We start from the raw sequence: 25,186 nt of genomic DNA on the forward strand, positions 1-25,186 counted from the left end.
TATATATATATATATAAAGTAGAAATAAATGCCACATGTGTATATGGACACATAAAAATATGTATTAGAATCTATGAATAAAATGCATATTGAGTGGCCCTGCAGGACAGGCCATCCGTCTACCGTGTACACACAACACCTGCTTTGAAGAAAGGCGCCTTGTTATCAGATATCTGCAGGAATCTGGTGACTTGTTAGTTTAGACCGTGATCCTTAAAACCATGTTGGAACAGTCCGCTCAGGAGAACAGGTCGGATGGGGTTCTAGCTCCTCAAGGATGATGTCCAGGAATACGCGTTTTAGGCTCTTTGCTGATTTCCAAAATCTCACATTCTTGGCCTCTGAAAGGAGCCTCTGCTTCTGGCTCCTCTCTCTCGGCTTCCGGCTGGACCGTATTTCTTACGTGAATCTCCTCCCTGAACTCCTGTGCGGAGGGGCTGTTTCCTGGTGCTCGTGCTGCTTCACATGGGTCTCAGCCGTGAGCCCTGCAGCCGGCCCGGAGCAAATCTGTCCTCCCTCGTCCAAGCTGCAGGGCCATGATGAACGCGCTCTTGCTTTATTCTCATTGACATTAAGACTAAAAAAATGCATATTGTGTATGTGGACACTTCATTCAAAATAATGGCATTACTTTCCTATTGGTACATATATCTTATACACAAAATTTTAAAACAGGAAAACAAAACGCAGCAGTTCTCGTTTTGATTTTAGTGTGTAACCTCGTGTGTGTAGTTTTGTGGCAACAGGGAGAGAACACGCAGAGGAGAAAGAGGCTCTATGTTCAGAGCTTGCCCCACAGCTGTCACACACTGAAGGTGTGTGCCCCGCCCCCCAAACTCATACGTTCAAACCTGATCCCAAGGTGGTGCTGTCCGGGGTCTGGGGGTCTCTGGGAAGCGATTAGGTCGTGGGTGAAGCCCTCATGCGAGGCTTACGCCCTCACAGAAGGGGTTTAGAGAGGATGCTTCCCGCCCGTTCTGCCATATGAGTCCACAGTCATTAGCTGTTTCGTCGTCTTCATTAGCAAGTGTTAACAGTTTGTTCATTTCTGCATGTTCAGCAGCTAGTTCAAAGGACGGCACAGAGTAGTGGCCCATGAATACTTATTAAAGGACTGCATAGATGAATAGTTGAGAAAACCAGGAATTCTTTCTGTGCTCAGTTTCATTTTTACTTTCTACAGATTTCCAAAAAACAACCACTCATCCCAATGTATATATCGCTTTATTCTATCTTTTTAAACCTCCCAGTCATTGATTTTTTTCTCCGCAACAAAATTCACTCCTTTATTTTGATCTTTTAAATATGTGTTCTGTTCTCCGAGACAAGGCAATAACCAAAAACTGGGATAAGAATGAATTAAAAAGGAAAAGGAAAAGATAAAGGCATGAATATATCATTAACTGAATTATCAATTTTTGCTTAAGAGGGAATTTACTATACGCTTCCAAAAATGTTACCAAGATTTATCAATTCCTTACCACCTTCAAAATGAGATTTTTAAATTGTGAACTAAATTGGATTTCAGATGTTTTGTACCTATGAATTTATTTTGATGAAGCCATCATTTTTAGGTGGCAAAATCAACTTTTCTTTGCAAGTTGTTTATATGACTTTTTAACCAATATTCAAGATTCGTTGTTTTCTAATTTTGCAACTTTCTGGATTTTTGACACTTTCATTGATCAACACACAATGAATGATGAGGGCAGGTCACCCTGTCACCGCTGTCTTCACACCTCTCCCCACCCCGACCCTGCTCCCGCCCACGCGAGACAGGCAGCAGTGTGCTCTGAATGCCATCTGACCTCTCACTCTGTCCCCTTCACGGTCACACCAACCAGTGCACATCTGTTGAACGCAGTTTGATAATAAGCTGCCCAGGACTTAAGAACAGAAAACAGCATCTTACTGGTTTCGTTTCATTATTGCATAAAAGCTCTGAACTCACGAGACTCGGTGCGTAAATACCTTTCTGACTACAGGCACCCTGGCTCTGATTCAAACCAGCAGAAATAAACTTTTTGTTTAATTTTCAATGCCTTGTTTTCATCTCTTTTTGAAAGAGGATTCTGTGAAATTGAAAACTGCAATTTAAATAAATTAACTGTGTACTTGAAACTGTAATTCTTTTTATAACTCTAGAGGATCTTCTAATATCTCTATCTATTGCTCGATCCATCCATATGTCTCTTTGTCTTTACTAAAAGAAATTTTAATATTAGATATTTCATTTGTTTCACAAAACCTATTGCAGAGCCCTTGCTCAAGCTCCATTCACAGGCAACATCTACATTTAAATGAACCCCATTTAAAAGCAGCTGGAGTTTTAGGCAACTTGGACACATGGCATTGAAGGTTTTGACTCATCTTCCGCTTCCGAAGTACTAGTGTTTTTGTCAAGAGGATCTGATTCAAGAAGGGAAAATGAGCTTCTTATGGAAATATTTTACACTGCTGGTGTTCAAACTTTGCAGCTGAGCTGCTACCGTTTAAATCTGCAAACTCCGTGCTATGAAAGACGCCTGACAAAGGGTGGGAGGAGTTTATCAGTTCTGGCATAACTGAGACTTAACGAATATGAATGGTGGGCGAACACTAGACACGTGAAGACATCACCATTACTTCCCACTTCCCTAGCAGACAGTCCTCCTGGTTTCCGACGGGCCCCCTGGCGACGACAAGGATCGTCTCTGAAATCACAGAGTGATTTGGTGGAAACACTCAAGCGAGGGGTTGCGCACGGAGCCGGCGCAGGGCGGCCACACTCCGGCGGTCTAAACAACAGGTTGCAGGAGGCGCCTTTCTACGTGTCAGGATCAATGAGTGCAGCTCTGCTAGGTAATGCCAAACCTCGCTGACGAGGTGACAGCGGGGAGGCCAGATCACAGCCTTGAGAGTCAGCCCCGCCCCCGCAAACCAGTCTGATCTCAGGCCCAACACCGGGGTGTGGCGGGAGAACGGGCCTGAGACAGTTTGTTTTCATCATTGGATGCTCTTCCTCCGCTCCTGTTACCCCCTCGCTGCCTCCTCGTTTCCCACGCACTCGAAGTGGAGGAACAGGTCACGGGACGGGAAAAGCTGTCTCCACGTGGACGATACAGCAGAGCTTTTGTGACCCATTTTACACCACAAATTAAATATTCACTGAGTGGGGGCGATGCTTCACCCTGACGGCAGGGTAGTTTGACTTTTGATTTATCTTTTTATTGATTTCCTTCCACAAAATCCAAAAAGAATGAGGCCAAGGCGTTTGTGTGCCTTTGGTAACAAGGGAAATATCCCTGCTTTTGTGTATTCAATGAGAAATGATGGAAAAGTGCCTTTGAAATAGAATCCATTTTAGAAAGTAATTTCAAGTCATTATAGGCCCCAAATCTCCCCATTTTATTACATTACATAGTCAATTTCCTAACCCAGCAGATTATAGTTAACATGGAAAAATATGAAAGCAAAATAAAATACGATTAACTGCATTAAAAAAGTGACTTTTTGTAGGCCTCATTATAGTTGGGCATTGGCGGTTATCACCCAGCTCTTCCACCAAATCTCAGGTGGGCTCACCTGGTAGGTCATGTGACTGGGCCCCAGCGCAGTTCACCCAGTGTCTGCACACCACGTGATGAGAATCATCCCAGACGCATTTTAAAAATGCACCAAATAACAAAATGCATGTCTAAAACAGTCAATTTTTGTTTTTTCCAAAATGCAAAGAGCTCCAGAAAAATATTCTAAATGTCCATGTGTCTGTGTCAGATATTATAACTTAACATTTGGAAGGAATTTTCCCCTGGGCATGGAGTTGGGCATGTAATAGACCTTGAAACGTGGTGTAAACAAAGTAACTGGTAACCCGTGCAGGAGAATAAATTATAACAAGATTGGCCTGTAGACACTTCCTATTGGAGAATCCCTACATTATCCCAGGTAATACCCTTCAAGTACCATGACAAAGGTTACTATTAGATGTATATTTGACCAGTTTTTTAAGCTGCCAGAGCACCAGGGGCACTTATAATAGATAATACATCACAGTCATGAATTAATTAGTGTTCTTAATGCCAAGAAAAAACGAGGTCGTGCCAACAAATGCAGAGTCTAAAAAAGTAAATATATGATAAATGGGTCATTCAGTGTTTTTATTAAATTAAATATATTCATGACAAAAATCTAACACTGCAATATTGACTGGGTAATTTGATCTTGTCATCTTATGGAGTGGGTTGCAAAATAATAAATTGTTCAAGCTGAGCTAGGTATTGAATACTTGAGGACTCAAGAGAGTTGCGGGTTTCAAACAGACTCCTGCCTCCTCATTGCTCAGAGCTGACAGGTATTAGCGCATCCATAATAAACCTGACATTAGAGGGTTTGTTTTGTTTTTTTATTTCACTGACAGAAACGTATCCATTGGGGGCTGAAATATCATCTTTCAAGAGGCCTAATTTATGAGGACCAAAATAACTCATCCTAAAAGGTCTCCTCGAATTTTATTTATTGGGAAATATTAAGACTTTCGTGACATTTCTTAAATTCTATTAAGTAACATAATGACTTTGAGTACCCGGTAAATAACACCAGACTGATTGTCAGAAGGCCGAGTCAAGTGAGCACAGGGAAAGGGTTCTGAGCATCCAGCTACGAGCAGGGCTTCACACAAAGCTGTGTCTCAGTAGAGCTAGTGGTTCGGTGCCATCGATTAGCCATCCCGGACGCAAGCCAAGCCTCTCTGCCGTTCTCTTCACATAAAGAAAACACAGTCTGACACCATTGGCGGCAGAAAGGAGACCAAACACACGAGTACCAGGCAGAGAATGAAAACAAACACGTCTCTACAGTTTCCACGGTGTCACATACCCCCTTATGCTTTCCCAGGCATCACAAATACATGCCAGCCAAGTTGAAAAGAGGCGGGCAAAATTCAGGGGGCCAAGCGTAGGACCCTCTAGCTATTTGTTTCATTTCTTTGTGAGAAATGTTTTCTCTCTTCGAGGTGAGATAAGAGGGGGGAATGTGTATACACGGAGCTGTACGTTATGCCCGACCGTGGGCCGGCTTCTCGCGGTAGCCATGTGCACTGAGGGCTCTTCCACACTGCCACGTGAGTCCGTGGGTCACCCTTTCCAGTCCTGAGCGTTATTTCCCTGCGTTGGCAGACACCTGGACTATGTCTAGTGCTTGGTCATTACAGAGTTGCCAGAAACGTTCTCATGAGTCTTTCTGGGAAAATAAGTTTCCAGCACATTTGGGTAGATGCCTAGACGTGAGATGGCTGGGTCATCGATAAATGTATTATCAGCTTTGTGAAACTGACAAATTGCATCTAGCATCACTGTAGCATCTGCCTTCCTACCAGGAATGATAAGAGCCCCAGTTACTCTCTAACACTGCCAGCACTTTGCATTGTCAGATTTTTTTTTTAGCCACTATAACAGGTGTCTACTGATGTCTCACTGTGGCTTTAACTTGCATTCAGCTTAGGTAGAATGATGTTGCACATCATTTCACACATTTATATGATATCTGTGTATTTTGTAGTGAAGTGTCTGTTCATAATATGTGACTGACTTTTGTATATTGACCTGGTATCCTACCTATGTATTCTCTCAAGTATGGAGAGAAGAATGTTGACAACTTAATGAATTATGTATTTGTCTAATGCTCCTTTCAGATACACCAGTTTTTGCCTTATGTATTTTGGGCTCTGTTGTTAGGTGCATATACCTTCAGTGGCAAATGCCTTCTTGGAAAATGATCCCTCTATTATTATATTATTGTTTTTATCCTTGTTAATACTCCTGGTTCTGAAGTCCCACATGCCTGAAATTTATATAGCTACTCTGATCTTCTTTAGTGTTTACATGATACACCTCCCTCTATTCTTACACTTTCATCCTATGGTTTTATTGTTATTGTGAGTTTCTTTGGGATAGAAATACAGTTGGCCCTTCAAATTTACAAAACTGACGATCTCTTTTATATGATGCCATGAGAAAAATTACACTTAATATGATTATTGACATAGTGGAATCACAGTTTCTTATTCGCTAGCTCTCTTTGTTTTGTTCCTTTTTATCCTCATTATTTTCTTTTTTTCTCCTCTTTGGCTAACTGAGTAGTTTTATGACTCAACTTTATCTCCTCTATTGGCTATTATTTATATCATTTTAAAACATTTTAGTCATTCTCCTGTGGTGTAAAATATATATTGGTAATTGTTTTGACTTTATATTTAAATAAGGTTATACTCCATCACCAGTAGAACATGGGCCTCAAGAGTATATGTATTTCCAATTTCTTCTTCCACCCTTTTCTATTATTGTCAAAGAGTTTAGCACTACATATGTTATAGGTGTGTGTATAAAATAGGTTGTTCTTTTTTTTATTCAGACAGTTGATAATATTTTAAAGCAATTTTTAAAAATGGAATTAAATTATTTCATATTTTTTCCATATCTAACACTCTGTGGTTTTGGCCCATCCACCGTTCTGACTGATACGATAGCTCCTGTCTGCAGAACATTCTTCCACACTTGTTATGAATTAGGCATTCTCCCCATGGACCTGTCCCTTCCGGGTCGGTCTGGGCCAGTCACTATTTCTCCTCCCCCTTGAAAGGCACTGGCACTGCGCACAGGGTTCCGCACTGGCAGTTTTGTTTTGCTTGTTTGTTTGCTTGCTTCCTCCAGCAGGCGTGGTTTTCCTCCAGGGTCCTTAGGTGACAGATTCGGTTCCTCTTCCCCTGAACCTTAAACATGCGCATTCCACTGGGGAGAGGAAACAGCCATGTTTTCCTTGTGCTCCCTAGATTTTTACCCCCAGAATTCTCTTCCATCTTTCCTTGTGAGACCCTGCGTGAGTTGTGCGGGAGAGAACCCTGCAAGCATGTGCAGACCCCCGCCCCCATCTGTGACACTTAGTCCCCCAGACCAGCGGCCACCAGGAGCCTCACTCTCTTGTGCTGCCCCGCCCCCACCCCCGCTCCCCACACTCACACTGAGCCTTCAGCAGTTGTTCAGGGTGCATGGTGTCATCCTCCCCCCTGCCGGCACAGCGTCTGGCTGCCGGGCCCTCTCCAGGGCCTTGGGACATGAGCAGACCTGGAGCCCCTGTAGAGAAGGGGCTGGGCCTGAGCTCAGTCTCTGCAGTTGCTCTCTCGAAATGCATCACACTTTGCAAACCAAGGTTTCTGCATTTGCAGTTCGCCCGGTGCCTGGCGAGGGGTGAGGCCCAGCCCGTCCTGCATCTAATGTTTGTGTTGTTGGTCCGCACGGGTGCCCACCCGTTGGTCCGCACGGGTGCCCGCTCTCCCCGGGCTGCAGGGCACTGGACTGGTTTCCATTCGGAATCCTCTGAGGGGTTCAGGAACACTCTCAACTTGCCGTTTGCTCAGATTTTTTTCTTTTTGTGTGAATATCAACAGAAGGAGCAAAACACTAGCTTCCTACATTTCTAACCTGAGAGCCCAAATATTACTAATCCCCTAAGGCCCTTTGCACATTGCTTCGATTTTTAACGTGTCTTAAACCACTTAAGTAGTTTTTATTCACTTTATTCATCAGCTATCTGTTAAAATGCATGCTTGAAAAATAACTTTCCTAATATTAGACATATTTGATTACAGGGACTGCATTTTAACTCATAAAAGTAGCTTTCCGTGAAAATAAAATGATCCTTATCAATCGCTTTGGGTTTATCATTTTAAACAAGTTTCATCAATCCAGGCTCTTCTTTTTGGCTTTTGGGAGATAGTGTGTTAGCATGGGCTGCTCAGAGACAATGCCACAGACAGGGTGGCTTAAACGATAGTCTGGTTTCTCGTGGTTCTGACGTTCAAGACCAAGGGACTGGAGATTTGGTTCTTGGTGGAGCTTTCCTCCTGACTTGTGGATAGCCACCACTTCACTGTGCCCTCACGGGGCCTCTTTACATACCTATGGTGTGTGTGTGTGTGAGTGTGTGTGTGTGTGAGAGAGGGAGAGGGAGAGAAGGAGGAAGCCAGATGGGGGAGAAGGAGAGGAGGAGCAAAAGACTACTCTGGTCTCTTCATTTTCTTATTCCAACACCAATCTCATCAGGGGGACCCACTTCTCAGGACCTCATCTAAACACAGTCACCGTCCCAGTACCCAACCTCCCGGTGCCATCACACTGGGGGCAGGTCACGAGCACATCAGCTGGGGGGGACACGAGCGCTCGGTCCACAGCAGGTGCATTGCTGTCTGTGTCCTCACACATGCGGCTTGCCCGTGTAAAGGGCTCCATACACCGACTCAGGCTGAGCAAGAAAACCAGCCCTGGCGAGAGGCCTCGGGGCACAGCCAAGCGAGCGCTAATGAGCAGAGTTACGTAACACGGTGCTCCTCAAGAGACTCCAGGGCCGAAAGGCAGAACCCACGGGCAAAGTGGTATCTGTGCATAATTTACACGGATAAACAGTGGAGGCATGTAAATTGCTCTCTCCATGCTCTTACAGACAGTGCTCTAACCGCTGGTTTTCTCATGAACGTGATAAACGTTTTAAGTGTCTCCAGGCCTGTAATCCTCTCTGTGTTCCCTTCAGCCCCTGAGAGGCTGTTTTCAGTTTGGACGTCGGGTACCTACGCACGCCTCCTGGCTGAGAGCTGACTGATTCACATCATTGTCCCCTTTGCTGTCTCTCCTAATAGGGCTGTTTGGTGTGGTTAAAAATACTATTGAAGCTGTTCTTACTGCAGTGAAAACAATTATGTTTAATTAAGAACTCAAATCGCATGGGAGCGGGTGGCTGATCCAACCCGCTCACAGGTGCTGTGCGTCAGGGCACAGTCCAACTGCCCTTCCAAGTTCTCATCCGGTGAGGTAGGAGAAGGTCTATATGTGAGATTCCATTAAAAAAAACATTCAATGAAATATAGGGTAATTACGTTAAGTATGACACACGCAGGAAAAGCCACACATCATAAGGAATGTTCACGAACTGCACTGACTATTCACTGAAGCTCAGAGAATTACAATCACCCCCAATTCCTGCTCCTGTTCTCTGGAGCTCGCAGGTAACCCCGCCACGATTCCAAGCAGCAAAGATCCGTTCTGTTAATGCTGAGCTTCACACAAACAAAACTTCATACTAGGTGTGCCATTGAGGAATGTAGTGTAATTTTAAAATATTATCAATGTTAGCACTTTTATGACATGAAAGTACTGTATTCATTTCTTAAAAGTTTCTTTTGAGAGAACCAGACCAAGCCGCACCCCTGTAAATGTTATCCTCAGAAACACTGGAACACATGTAACACAGAATGAGGTAATATTCTGCAAGTCGCATGTACAGTAGAATGGAGAAATGGCCAGTAATGTGTCTATACCAAGAGATGTCGTACAGGTACCAACAGCGAGCACACTGCTGCTGTGGGCTTCGACACAAGGGAATCACGCAAATGCAGAGCCGAGGGAAAGAAGCTACACGCAAAACTAGGCGTATGTGGTGAGATTCTACTCAGATTCAGCCCACAGGTGGACAAAAGTGTCCAGTGTGGACAGAAGTCGGTAGTGGCGGTCCTGGCATCGAATCTTGGAAGGAGGCCTGTGGAGGCCTCTGGGATGTGGCTGTGGGCCTGTTTCTTAGTCTTCCCGGTGGTTTTATGGTTTTATGGGCATGTCCACTACGAAAAATCCACTGAGATACATCCAGGACTTGCACCACTTTCTGCATCTATGTTATACTTCCATACAAGAGATTTGTTTAGAAAAAATGAGAAAGAAGAGTAGTATTTTTTAAAAATGGATATGTATATAGAATATTAGGGATTGAGACGGGAATGTAAAAGTGAGCTTCTTAAAGTGAAAATTAACAACTTTTAATATGATAATGAATGTATGTATTGTCAAAGTAAAGGACCAAACCTACAGAATGACAAAAGAAATCAAATGAAATTATCCAGATATAAAAAAAAGATTTGAAACCACTAATTGAAGCTCTCCATCATCACACACACACACACACACACACAACAGCTGGTTTAGCCCCTAGTTCAGTGTCTAAATATTAAAATAAAGGAAAAACAAGTTTTACAAATAAATGAAACTTCCAAGTCTTAGGTAAATAGAAGGTGTACGCCCTGCCTAGCTTGGGTCGGTGGCAGCCAGGCTGTTGTCCTCGTGTGATAGTAACCCTCCTACCTCCCTTCATTGTAACAGGGTCCCCTCGTGCATGGTAACTTACACAGTCACCCTTACCCATGACAGGTATTTCCAAAGCGACCTTTACTTCTATAGGGGAGAAGGGTGTGTGTGTGTTGATGTTCTATTTCCAAGCATTTCCAGGGAAAATGCATGATTTCACACATGGGGACAACAGTGTGATTTCCACTGAATCACCAGTGAACTCACCGACCCTCCCACGTGGCTACGGCTCTGGGTTAGCCCATGAAATAACCCACCTCTTCCATCTCCCTAAGAGCCAGGCCGCCCCGCCTGCCTCCCCCTGGGCGGTAAGTGCCAGCACCACCCAAGAAGAGCCGGACTGCCAGGACGGGGGCTTGCTGCTTCCTCTTGTCTTGGAATTTGGTGTGCGCAGTGGCCCTGGTAGCAGAGATCGGAAAGGTGGGTGTGGAGAAATAACAAAGTGCCCTCCCAGTCCTGCGGCAGAGAGGTAAGATCCTCTGTCACTGGAACTGATGTCCTTCGAGAAGAGCGATGGGAACAGGGATGGAAGGTCTGGCTATCGGAAGGGAACCACTGTCTCAGCATCAGCAGGGAAAGATAGATAAAGTAGCTGCGGCTCTAAAAGCAAAACGTTACATCTGAAGCACTGGGGTGCAGACCGGGGGGGATGGTTGACGACACACTGGACCCTTTGCGACAGGCCGCTGGCTCCAGCTTTGCTGCTGACGAACAGGGGGGCCTGGAGAATGACAGGTACCCTGCCCCTCAGGGTCCCCATTTGTAAACGGGGATGGGAACAGCAGGATCCACCTCACAGGATCTTTGTGAGTTACCGTATGTAATACGCTCAGAGCCGGCGCTGGCGTACTGTACATGCGCAATAAACACCGACCATCCCAAGTCTACGTCTGTGACTCATGGAAGACCAATGAGAACAGAGATCCCTAAATGAGAAAATACAAGGTAATTTGGAAGCCAGAGACTGTTGAGGCAACCCAGTTTCCCCGGGTAAGCCCTGCGCCCGTGAGAACTGCGTTAGCGCAGGAACAAGTGGACGTTGTGCTGTCACCGTCGTGAACCGAGAATGTTGACGTTGGAGGTTGCAGCAGGATGATCTTCAGAAGGACAGGGTCCCTGTGCCACTCCTAAAAGCCGGAAGGACAAAGGCCAGGCTGCCTCCCTGCAGGTGCCCACCTTCCCCATCAGAACGACACTCCTGCTTCCCACGGGAGCACTCGCCGAGTGGGTGGAGTGGTGGTGGGGGCGGGTGCCGCGGAGGGAGAGGAGACGCCAAGGAGTCGAGAGAAAGCCTCACGTTATCAGAAAGCAATCAGCACGTGGCACTGGGACAGCGGTCAGCACCGACGTCAGTGGCTGTGAGAGAGGCATGGGGCAGGCTGGGTCACAGGATACAGTGCAGGGGAGACACAGCAGCACAAACGTCCTCTTCTGAGCTAAGCCCTCCCCACACGGGCACTCCCTGAAACCCGACGCCTTCTCCTTGGGGTCGCTGACCGTCCACCACGTCCACGCGTCCACCTGTAACCGATGAAGAAAATGCTCTCCTTCCCCTGCCACCGGCCCGGCCTCGGCCCCAGGAAGTGGCTGCCTTTCCTGGCTCAAGTGTGGCCATTTTCCTCGCATTGACTCCTCCTTTCATTCAGCTGACTTACACCACTGGCAGGCTGCCCTCCGATTCCCACACCAACCCCATCTCTGCTTATATGTCACAGTGTTTGGGACAAGGGCTTTACTGTTATCATCCAAGACTGCGGCGGCTGGCACCAGGCATACCAGGAGGAGAGAGGATATTGCATAAAGTTAAAAAAAAAAACAAGCAAACTCTGGACCTTTATATGCTAGACTATTCATTCATGAGATTGCCAAGTAGCCATATAATATCAGAGGGATGTCATCTCTTTTTAGGCAACAAGTTAGTAGAAATACTTAGGGAAAAAGGTAAAAAGGTAGTGATGCGTATTAAAAACAGAATAAGACTGTACGATAAAACCCAAAACGAGGAAGGATATCACCAGTAGTAAGGAACACATCAGGAGAACATGCTAGGGGACTTTGTACGTGGGGATACCGTTTTGGAAAGGAGGGGCAGGGAGGTCAAGGAGAAGAGGTTGCGGAATGGTCAAGGGGATAAGGAAGCTCAGGCCAGGGCAGGCTGCCTCCGGGTCTCAGCCGCTTCCTGTAAACAGTGGAAACCGCGTGGGTGGGGTCTGTGCACCCTCCCACGCAGGGGCAGAGCTGACATCGAGGAGGGAGTGTGTGGTAGCTCAGCACTCAGCAAGTGAGAAAGATTATGACCAAGTTACTAAAACAGACGGCCACACCAATCCCAACCAATTGTGATAGAGGGTTGTTGTTAATTATGGGATCAAATTAGTCGTTGCAACAAAATGAGCTCAAAAGACAGCGGCTGGAACAAAACGGGTTTTCCCGCCACTGTAACGGTTTGTGCGTGTGTCCCAGGCTGACGGACTGGGCTCCGCCACTACCCGCACTTGACGCCCTCCTCTGGGTGCCAGGGCCCCGGTCTGGTTCAGTCTGTGCCCCGAGCACAGGAGGGGAAAGGTCAAGTCCATCCATGGCAACATTTCTGCTCAGATCTGAGCGGACAACATTCGTGCTTCGGCCACGTCTAACCCTGAAGGAGGCTAAAAAAGGTAGTTTCTATGTGGGTGTCACTGCACGCCCATGACATCTGGGACAGTACGGGGCAGAACAGAGAGATCCTAGGACACTGACCACCGATGGTCAGTGTCCGCCAGTGTGGCTGCATGCGGTATGTGGGTGTGGTTACTGCGGAGATGGGCTGACCGCAATCCCAAGGCCACAGGACTGCCTGGGGGTTAAACAAGGAGAAATATGTTCAAAGCTCAGCACAGTGGAATATCTTGATTCAGTAATACTATTGTTTTATTAATAAGATTAAATGTATGAATAGTAAGATAAAAATGCTAATACATTTAATTCTATTTGACCATCAAAGTGATTGGTTCATTATATTATTTAATAAAGATCTTAGCCCTGGCTGGGGTGGTTCAGGGGACTGAGTGCTGACCTGGGAACCAAAGGGTCACAGGTTCAGTTCCCAGTCAGGGCACAGGCCTGAGATGTGGGCCAGGTTCCCAGTAGGGAGTGTGTGAGAGGCGACCACACGTTGATGTTTCTCTCCCTCTCTTTCTTCTTCCCTTTCCTTCTTTCTAAAAATAAATAAATAGAATCTTTAAAAAAATAAAGATCAATGTGATCTTTTATATTAATTATTTTAAAGGGATTATTTTAATAACAACATAACTTTGGTTAGAAAATAAAACCTTTCTGTTAATAAGTATTTTGGCTAACAGAGCAATTTATTTTCTAGTATGCTGAGTCCACTTGTTCCCGCCAGTGACATGTTTGGGAAGTTTCTTATCTGGGACACCTGAATCTCTGTCCCCCACCCACCCCACCCACCCCACCCTGCAGCCTGTCACCCCAGGTACGGCTGGTGCGTGCTGCCCAGTCCGACTGTGGGTGGGCTCTCGGTCCTGCCCTGGGTCCCAGGAGCTTTATAGGCCTGGTCCCAATCAGGCCCTCCATCTTCATTTTCCCGTATTGCTTGACACATGCAGAAATCCGCTTTGAATAAGTAGTTAAGTGATCTCCAGTGTTTTATTTCCTCGGGGAGATACTGCTGTCTAGCTTAGAGGTGCAGAGCACAGATTTAACATGGACGAAATGCCAATGCAGCGTGTGAGAGCGTGGCTAGGCTGTTCGGCACGAAACCAGCCACAGAAGTCCTCCTGCCGCCCCGCGAGTTCTGGGCACAGGCGCGTTTGCTAGTCACCACCCCCCCCCCCCCCCCCCCCCGTTAAAGGCAGCCCTGGGCTTCCCCTGCCACACAGGTGGGGTTTTCTAAGGCGTCTGGAAAGGGAGATCCCCGCTGGGGTGGGTACACCAGAGGGAGAAGAGGGAAGACTGCAGGCACAACGGGAGGGTGAAGTGTATGGTCATATTTAACGTAATTGAAAAGTTATGTAAAATCATTTAGAAGGGAAGGAGCAACCGGGTGAAGTCCAGGGCTGGGGCCACTACTGAGGATGCAGAGTTCGGTCGCATTTCAGTCTGAGATGCGTTAAGAGTCTAGAGGGCTTTTAATGTAGCTTCTTCACTTTCTGGAAAAAACGCAGCACTCTTTCATGTCGAATAAATGAACGTATTATGTGCAGGCACAAGGAGCTGAAAGGAAGCAATTAAATGCATGGAGTCGAGGCTGGGCAGCTTACTCTGACAGGGGAGAGTGTGGTGCTACATCTCAAGCTTTCTGGTTCACTGACACTGAATCTCACTCACGGAGCCTCACTCGGTATTAATATTTGGGGTTTGCAGAATATGCATAGTACCCAAAAGCAGAACAAGCTATCAAAACCACCCTTCACAATACCCCTTTCTTTCTAAAACAAAGTGGTTAAAAAAAGAGAGAGAGAAATTTAATTTGGCCTTTCAAATAGCATTTCTGTATAAAGACTATTAAACTTCTAAACACTTTTCAAGACAATATGAAAAATGTAAATTTTTAGTTTAATTATATTCCTTGAATCACATCGGGCATAATAAGACAATTTAGACTTAGGTTATTTCTCATATATTTTGAAATTTTAAAATATTAAAGCTCGACATGTAATTCTTATTCCCAGATAATTAATTCTTTTCAATAGTAAATACTTATTATATACACATAATGTTTCCCAAAGAATGTTCTTGTCCTTAATAAACCTGATATTACCTAAACTGTTGTCTGCATTAATGACATGTGCGAGGGCTTGAATTCACATGGTCTCACGGATGCTGTAGTTCAACAGACAAGGTAGTTTTGTACTCCAGGATTTTACACACACACACTCAATTAGCACTCAAAGTGTGTAGCATTAAAGACTATTGAAAGTGACACAATCGTTTAAAAGCTTCTGGACAATTAACATGGTGATAATCTACAGCACACGTAGTATCTTGACATGCTGAAGGAGAAGGTGAAACAAATTACGAGCTTAGTAATTATAAGGCTGGTGCCAAGATGGCATGGAAGCAGGGGTCGGGAGCCCCTCCCCATGGGCGTGGTGCTCCTGCACGTCTCCTTGGGTCAGCCGTGGGTGCCAGACCGGCACGGCCTCTGTATGGCTATTCCCCAAACTCTGTTCGCAGTGAGCAGCACCCCCGAAGCCTGGGGTGACCACCAAAGAGCAGGTCTGAAGGAGCCGGCAAGGCTCCCGTGTCCCCCTCCTGAATGCAGCCCCCTGCAGCGCTCCATGTCCACCCCCCTGTACTGCCCAGGCGGTGACTGGGGTGCTGGGAACTGACGTGGCCACCCCGACCCTCTGGCAACCACCTTCCTGGGGCTAACAGTCTGTGATCGCCAGCCTAGCAGTCACGTGCCTCCTCCCAGCACCCATAAAGCTGCTGCCATCTCCTTGATCAGCATTCAGTAAGGTAAAATCACGGGCCCTTCACAGTTCTTGGCAGCTGGAAATGGATGCAAAACAATATTTATCACCGCAGTGGGTTTTGCAAAAATGTGATCAATTAGTGAGATGCTGAGTGAGAGGCTGAGGGTCTGCCAATGTTTGCGAGTGGGAAACCAGGGGTGATGGGAACACACACGCCAGGAGGGCCTGCCTGAGAAATTCACAGTCTTGGAGGTATCCAAGTTATTTCTGCAGAATGCAAGGATTCCTAATTCATTTCAGTCGTGTCCTACATGAGAACTCTGTATTGGCGACTACAAATGGGCAGCAGAAGGCTCCGAGTTGTGAAAACTGGGTAAAACCTGGTGACGAGAAGTACGGGATGAGAGCCCATCTGTGTTGTGGGTGACCTGCCGGGACGACCAACCGCTGATGACCCCTCTCCTACCTTCCTCATCCTGTAGCGAGAGATGTTGCAATGCCACAGAACTAGTATTTTTATCCCCATGATCTGATTAGCGATTTTTTAAATCTGCAATTCCTCTCTCTGGCCATCATTTAATTGACCAATATCCAAAAATGCACTGTTTGCATTACACTCAGTTGACGTCATTTAGTTGACACAAAACCCCCGGTGACCCTGAGGCACTGAGTACCTGTCTGGAAACCAGGACGGCCCTGTGAGCGAGCGCTCGGGTGTATCGGGAAGATGGGCCGTCGAGTGGTTCCAGGTTCTCCACCTGAGGAGGGGGGTTTGGGGGTAACTTCTGTGCCTTGGAGGGTGGTAAGCATTCCCGGTGCTGCACGTGTGTCTTGATTAAAGCTGGCAGGGGACCGACGTCACGAATGACCAGTTAATTAGGGGCATCGCACAGTCCTTCAAGGGGATGTGGAGTGTGTGATATCATTGGGTGAAATGTAATTCCCCGACTTTATCCTCATTAAACTGGCCTCGTCTTTTCCTCCAGCCGCTGGTGTGGGCAGCGTTCATGGACACCCAGCGTACGTGCCAGCGCCCTGGCCGAGGCGGGAAAGTGCCACACAGCCCCGCTGGCTGCACAGCGTGGGGCTGCTGGAGACCGTGCTCGTGGGTCGCTTGCCCATTTCACGCCAGAATGACGGCCTCAAATCCCAGAAGAAGGAATTAGAACTAGAAATGTCCCAGGGTGGAGGATGATGGCCTCTTTGGTGTTTCCTTCCCCAGATTTCATGCACAACTGCTCAGGATTTCCGTGCAGGCGAATCACGTCACACACGTCAGAGGTCGCTTCCTGGCCTCTCCGTACTGGTCACCTTGGGTGTGCAACGGAGTTACTTCCCCAGCGGTGTGCGCAGGCGTGGGGAACTTCTCCATCCTGTGAAAGCAAATGGTCTCACGGCAACGTGACGTTTAGTGGCTTTCAAACCACCAGCGTGCACACCATCGGGGAGACCCTGAATGTGGAGCAGTGTGCCCCAGTCCTCCTGAGAACAAGAGCCAGACGTTTCCACTGGTGCAGTGACTCAGCGCACAGGGACGTGGTAGGGCAGAGTGAGGAGCAACTTAAGGTGTCGCTGACACTGTGTCTCCCTACATTGGGTTGAGGCTTTTTTCCTGGTGTATTTGCACGACTGGAGGTTCAAAGAGAAAAACAGAAAGATGTTTATAATTAGAATATGATATTTGGGAAGGTGTAGGCATTTCATGTATTAGTGAAATACTTAAGAGGAAGAAACATGAATGTTATGTTTGCTTTAAATATTGATAAATACCACATCATAATCCTCTTTTAATGGAGAATTAATTTGTGTTGATTCAGTAAGTATCTTCTTTAAAAAGCTTTGTCAGAAGCACAATAATAGCACATAATTAAAGCAGCCCAAAGGAAGACATGAAGTATATATTTGTTCGTGTTTTCTTTAAATTTTAATTCTAAGGGAAGTTCCCAACACAGTACCCTTCTTGTTGAGAGTTTCTAAGCTCCAGGAAATATTAAATATTCTCATGCAAACTTTCTGGAAAGCTGGCTTCTGAGAGAATGCTAATCTGTTCTTCTCCCAACTCCACTCGGGGCTGGCTGAGTAGGGAAAAGGATTATATTAACTTGTGTGAGGCTTAAAATGCACCCTTAAATAGGTTCAGCAGGTATTTGCTCTAGCCGGTAAATACGTTTGTTCTTGTCTTGAACTTAAACTCGTATAGCCTTGGTTCTCTTTGGTTTTAGGCCCCGTGGTGATGGGAAAGTTGGAGGAACAAGCCTGCAGTTTTTCATGGAATCCAGACTGAAAATGTGCTCCCATGTTGGAATAACACTATGATAATTCATAAGTAACGCAATAAAATATCCTAAGGAAGTTGATGCTCAAGATTACTGCACTGTTCCAGGTCCTTCAAGATACAGAGGCGAGACGCAGTAAGAGGTGTAGAAGGGTTTTCAGGATGGACATGTGTGAGGGAAAAGAAGACCGGGAGCCGGGAGATAGCACGGAAATCTTCAGACCACAAGGGCATCCTGAGCCCGGTGAAGGAGGCTGAGGAAGAGGGACAGTCGCTTCGACAGAGCAGCAGGGTACCAGCCCCAGCGGACTCCTGGCCCGCCCAGCACAGTGTGATGGAGCCCGCCTTGCCCATCACAGGGCTCCCTCGGACCGCAGCAGCAGGAAGACACCTGAGAATCGCTGCCCGGTGCACTGGGCTGAGTAGTCTGCAGGGCACAGGGCACAGGTCCCGGAAAAGGACCTGGAACTGGCCATCTATTTTGTTTTTTTAAATTATTTTATTTATTTTTCTTTTTTACTGAATTTGTGCTGCGTAGAGCAGGTATGCGTGGTGCAGTTGTCACGGCCACCAGTCACTGTCCCCTCCCCCGGTACCACACACGCCTGTTTCTCCACACAGGTGCAGGGGCAGCACCCACACCGTGGAAGAGGGAGGTGGAAGGGACATCCCTGTCATAGTTACTGTTTCTGAAGTTGCCTGTGGGGCCGACGCTGGTGCTCATCTGCTCTTCCCTGCCTTACATATTTGTGACTGCCCCTTGCCCTCCCCGAGCGGAGGAGCTCACCATGTGAACTTTCCCCCTCGTGTCTCTGCCTGGGGTCGGGAGCACGGCCCTCCACAGCTGTGACGGGGGAAGGAGCGCCTGGCAGAGCCACCTTGGTCACTACCACAGCCCAGACGCAGCCCCTCGCTCTCCTCCTGATCAGGGTCCATGCCTCCTGCAGGGGTGGGGACTCCGAGGTCCCTGCCAGTAGCTGCAACTTGCAGGTCAGTGGCGTCCTGGGTGTCCCCTCATCAGAATGTGTCTCCTCAGGGCAGGGGAACTGCAATTCTGCGGACAGGTGGGGAGAAGACACCAAGTCCCTCCCTGGGAGGAGTGGCGAGTGCAGACACTCGTGCATCCGACTCTCACGGCCAGGCCCACGTCTCTGCCCACGGAGCTGAAAGCACCGCGTGGGAACCTCCGCGGGAGGTGCAGAGCGCAGCCTGAGGGGCGGGGCCGCGCGCACTCAGGGTCCGGCCTGCAAGTCCATCCCGGCACCGGGGAGGCCACCTACCTCCGCACGGCGCCGTCTCCTGCCGTCATTCTCCGGGCCGCATCTGTGTTTCTGCAGAGGTCAGGCTGGGGAACTGAACGTGACCCCCGCCTCCGTACCCCCAAACTGCAGATGGTGGCACTGGTTTCCGCTCTCCCGGCTGGAAGGCAGTATTGGGTGCTCCTCGACTCCCTGCGCCTGGGTGCTGTTCTGCAGCTTCCTCGCACTGCTGGTCTCACCCACAAATGGGATTGTTGCTACTGCTGAGCAGATGGGTCCCAGCGTTCACCGGGGGCCCGGGGAAGAGGGCGACGAGCCGCTCCGTGGACACGTGGAACTGCCGTGCGCCGCAGTCTAGTGAGGACCCCGCTGAAGCCACATCAATGGGGTGACCACGTGGGCACTTGGGGTCTCCGTCAGTCCACGCCAATGCCTTGTCATCGGGGCCACCTCTCCTCCGCGTCTCCTCAGTTGAACAGAAGGCCATTTAAAAAGCAAACCGTGGTATGTGCGAGCCCAGTGAATCTCTCCATAGAAAATTCGCACCGCGGTGAAAAATGTCACGTTTTATTATGCCGAGACCGTCATCCATGTTTCAGTCTAAGACGAACAACTCTGTTGTACGATTCTTTGACTTCAAGCCGCGCTGTACCCAAATTTGGGGATGGCAGTAGCCATGGCAACCACAGAGCTCAAAGGCTACCTCTGTGGAAAGTCCGGCTGTGAGGACTTGGAGGCAGGCCACGGTCGGCCGCGCCTGCTCACACCTGCTGCGGCGAGAACGGCATCAAATGAGGCCTCCCACGGAGGGGAGAGGGGGTGCCCGGCCTGCAGCTTGCAGATACGGAAACCCAGAGGCCTGGGTTTGACACACACAGCCCAGCGCCGGGCAGATTATTTTTCTTTTGTGGTAAACGGGAAGACCCAAACTGACATTACATGTAAGACGAGTATAATGGAAACAGGAGATTTCTAAGAAAGAAGTGGAGGTAATTAAGAAAGCAATTCAAAACACTTTTCCTAGCTCAAGAAAGTGAACTTGATGGTTTTCTGGAGGTCTCTAAAAGCACGGTTCTGCATTTTTCCGCAGGGAAATCTGAACTCCGCTGTAACGACAGTGAACCTGCAAACAGTAAAATGGACTCACTGGAGCTGAGGTCTGGTGAATTATGACACATGTGACAACGTCACCACCACGACTGATACAATTATCTCCGCAGCTCCAAAAACCCCACCTCCGCCCCTCAAGGGCCACCCCGCCCCCAGGCTCCAGCAGCCACCCAGCTGCTTTCTGCAGCCACCGCTTTGCCCCTTCTAGAATATTGTACAAACGACATGCCCCTTTTCATGCACAAACTATTCTCGAGATTTACCCATTTTGTCCCATACGTCAGCAGTCCCTGCCACAGACCCTTCAAAATCCCGTGTGTCGGTTGGCTCATCTCTTCCGCAGGATATGTGGGCTGTGTCTTGTTTAGCCCGTTATAAATACAGCTGTTGCACACATCCCTTCATGGACCTCCATCTGGACACACCCTACATGTCTCTGGGGTTCCTGTCCGGGAATATTCGGAGCCACTGTGCGGCTGCTTCTCCACCAACCAGGCCTGCGCGTTCCGGTTGCCCTGCGTGCTCTTAGGCATTCGGTGTGCTCGACTTTTTGGTTGGTTGGATTTTATCTGCCCTCGTGTCTGTGTAGTGGTGGTTTAAACATGAACACTCCTAACGAATACTGGTGTGGAGCTTCTGGCTTGCTTCTTGTCTAAATTCCTTTGATTATGCATTTGTTCAAATATTTTAATTATTTTTTAGCTCTTTGCATATTGTTCACACAAATCTTTTATCGGAGGGGTGGCACAAGCATTTTCTCACACTTTATGGATTGCCTTTTTATTTTCTTTTCAGTGTCTTAAGACCGAAAAGTGTCTTTGAAGGACAGTGAAAATAAGTTTCAATTCTGGGGAAGTCCAATGACCCCAATTTTAGGAGCTGTGTGTTTTGTATATGATCTATAAAATGTCTGCCTATCTTCAGTTCACCAAAATGTATTCCTGTGTTTCCTTATAGAATGTTTTTCACATAAGGTTTTGATTTTATTCTATCTTCCGTTTCAAATTAAGTTTAATAATATAAAGCATAAGTGGAGTTTTAGTTATTTGTGTATGAAAGTCTGTTCGTTCTAGTATATGTTATTGAAAATATATCTTTAGCATTGAACTACTTTTTGAAAATGAATTAATCCCATTGATGTGGGCCTCTCTCTGTGTTCTGCTTGCTTTCTATTCGTCAGTACGAGCACCCCCATCTGCATATGAACAGTAGTGATTTCTGTCGCGTCCTTCTGCTCCTGGAACTAACTAGCGCAAGGCATGTAGGTATCTTTTTGGGAACCATTTTGGTTATTTAGGTTTTCTGTATTTCCATAAAAGTTGTAGAATCCGCTTGAAAATTTCTAAAACACTTTTAATACCGGTGACATCGGAGCTATAGAGCACTTTGAGATAACTGATGTCTTAAGAATATGAAGTCTTCCTGGCTGGTGTGGCTCAGTGGACTGAGCACAGGTCTGCGAACCAAAGGGTCTCTGGTTCAATTCCCAGTCAGGGCACATGCCTGGATTGTGGGCCAGGTCCCTAGTGTGGGGGGCATGTGAGAGGCAACCACACATTGATGTTTCTTTCCCTCTCTCCTCCCATCCCCTCTCTCTAAAAACAAATAAATAAAATCTTTAAAGAAAAGATTTTAAAAAAAGGAATATGAAATCTTGAATTCTTGAACATAGTATACCTATCCATTAATTTAGGTCTTCTTGAATATCTTTTTTTAGATTTAAAAATTTTAAGAGTACATGTATTTTACATATTTTATAGATTTATCCCTAAACATTTTACTTTTGTGTTTTTTTTTGCTAAATGGTACACCCTTTGTAAATTTCAATTGCCAATTGCTAATACATAGAAATATGAAATTTTCATAAGGATGTTATATACTGAACTGTTGCTAAACTCATGCATCATCTATATTAGCTTTGTTGTAGATTGTTGGCTATTTTCTACCTAAACTTACATGTCAGCTGCAAATAGGAACAATGTTTACCTTTTCAATTTTACAATATGTATGCTGTTTATTTTTCAATTCCCCTGGGCTGTGTCTAACTGGCTCTTTCCTTCAATACGGTGTGGATAGAAATGATGTGATCTGATATTTTAAGTTGTTATTAAGGTAGAAAATATTCAAACTTTCATCCTTCAATATAACGTCAGCTGTGGGTCCTGCTTTGTGAGTGCGTATCATCAGAGTAGAGATTTCCCTGTCTGGTTTGTTAACGTGTTCTTTAAGTCACCAGTGGGATACTTCTACCCATCTCGAATGATTTTTGTCTGTGTCGGGCACCATACCTTCTCCCTCACTGCTTTACCCGCTTCATCTGACTCCTCTGCATTTTCTGGGACTGGCTCAAGCCTTTCCTCTCTCGTTGCATTTTTCTATTTTTTTAAAATTATTACTGTAATAAGGTTATTTCTGGACTTGCTTTATTTCTTTAGGTTTGTAACTTTTCTTTTTATGGCACCATGCATTCTGAATAATCTATTTTTGTGTCTTAATTTGTTGAGTCTGTGTTGTTTTGGAGCTCAAAAAATTTGTAGCATATTTCTTCTCTTTTGTTTCAATGCAGGGGATCAAAATGCATAATCTTTATTATGCTGATGGTAAAATCACAGCTACCTACTTAATGATGCATTAAAATTGTACATTGCAAACAAAAAGTGGATATTTAGAAATATTTAGATATTTGCAGCCAGAGAGATTGAATCAATATCAGACATGACTGGAAATAAAAATACCAGATAACCAAAGTTTTTTGTACAATGGCCTGTATCCCCTATTGTTATGGAGTTTCTTTACATATTTTTTAGTAAATAATATTTTTCTGCTTTTCATATTTTTCTATACTGCCCTAACATTTTCAAATGTGTATAAAATCAAAGAAATATATATTTATTTTACAGTGCTACTTTAGCATACAATGAACTTTATTTTTTAATTCTGCTTTTTTCTATTCATAAGAACTGAATTTTCTTGAAGAAAATATGCCTTAACATATAAAAGATGTTCTTTTTTGAAAGCTTGTGTTTTTTCAAAGGGAAATAACATTTAAAAAAATTTTTAAAGATTTTATTTACCTATTTTAGAAAGAGAGGAAGGAAAGGAGAAAGAGAGGGAGAGAAACCTCAATGTGTGGTTCCCTCTCATGCGCCCCCTACTGGGGACCTGGCCCGCAACCCAGGCAAATCCCTGGCTGGGAATCGGACCAGTCAGTGCCCCTTTGGTTCCCGGGCCAGAGCTCAGTCTACTGAGTCACACCAGCCAGAGAAGATATTGTTAAAACAAATGATGCAGTGCTCCTTCACAGAGAGAAAACATGAATGCTCGCTTCCAGCCCTCATTTACCGGCACACCCTCTAAATCTCTGCCGCAGCTGAGCTGACCAGATTTAATTTGCATAAAGCACAATGAAAACAATTTGGAAGACTTTGGGGGGCACTTACTTGCATTTTCTAAATTAATTTTCTCCTAACCGGAGCGGAGCGAAGAGGAAAGTGAAATGCACAATAAAAATAAAACTCAATTTTTAAAAATATCTTCATAAAGCCTTAAAATTGTGCTCTAGAGTCCTTTTTGAGATTGCAAGGTACGGTTTTAAAGAGAGGAACTGTTCTTTCCCTCACCATTTTAATGTAAAATGTTCGGGCAACCACAACAGACAAGTAAGCAAGCCCGGAGGGAAGGACTGCATGCGGCATCACCAGGGTGCTGAGCCCCAGACATGTCCCTGCTCTTGTCCCTACGCTGGCACTCTGTTCCCTGCAGCACACCTCACACCTGCTCACCCCAATATATGTCCAGGTTGTGTGATTTTCCCTATGGCTCCTCCACACTCGGTCTCCAGCCTTGCTGTTTAGACGCGTCTTTTTGGCATGGTTTTCCTCTTACACCCAGCTTCCCCTCAGCACAGGAGAGAAGGATGCCAAGCTATCAGCTAACTTCACAGACCTTTCCCACGATTCTCACAGCATCAGTTTCTTTTTTAACATGGTCAGTTTGGAAACCTTTTATTTCCTCTATTCTCTCCATCTGTCATCTCTTTTCTTTCTCCCCTTCTACACCGTCAGGCTCTACCTCATGTACAGTATACAAATGTAGTTCAAGATCACGGCTATGCCAATTAGGAAATATTAAAATGGGAGCGTTGGCGTCTCCTTGTGATTCGTTCTGAAGAAACAGCAACTGATGAAGTTGTGTTTCAAAGTCATCTAAACATCCTCCAGTACAAGTCAATGTATTGGCTCTCCCAGCAGGTGCAGCTGGAATTGTGGTATTTAGTGTAAGTTTTTAGCGATCTTGAACAAAGCAAAAGCTGTCAGAAGTCAATGCAATATGTTTATCAGTATGGTTACAACCATGTATAAATTCCATCGTAAGTAACCGGTTTTATATCCACTCTAGCCCCACCACCGAGACAGGCAGGGACAGCATCCCGCCGTGGGTTACTGACCCACAGGTAACCGACGATTGTGGCGCCACACACAGGGGCCGAGAGGATAAAGTGAGGCCCAGTTATAAGTATCAAGATAGTTCCTGGTGGACATACCAACATCATCTACTCTATTATCAATTTATCACATGTGTTAACTAGTGTATCTCCTTAAAAATCTTGTCTTAAAACTATTAATTACTACTTAATGAAGCTATATTTTGAGAGGGAATTCCCTAGAAATAAACGAATCGTTCAGCCTGGATTTCTCATCCCCCACCTCCCCAAAATATCACTGCTTTTCCAGATCGAGAGGAGGTTTATGGAAAGGATGCACAGAAGAGACAAGGTACATGAACTTGAAGCCAAAACATCAAAGTAATTACACCTAGAGTTTGGTCTCTGTCCTCCATTAGACCCTGGGCTTTGGAAGAACCACCTATAATTGTTTATGTTTTTAAACTTACTGAGTAAAGTTTGATCATATCTGATTTGTATCACGTTAGGAAATCAGATTCAGTGAGCTCCTTCAG

This window comes from Phyllostomus discolor, chromosome 9, assembly GCF_004126475.2.
Source record: "Phyllostomus discolor isolate MPI-MPIP mPhyDis1 chromosome 9, mPhyDis1.pri.v3, whole genome shotgun sequence".
In the NCBI taxonomy this organism is placed as follows: Eukaryota; Metazoa; Chordata; class Mammalia; order Chiroptera; family Phyllostomidae; genus Phyllostomus; species Phyllostomus discolor.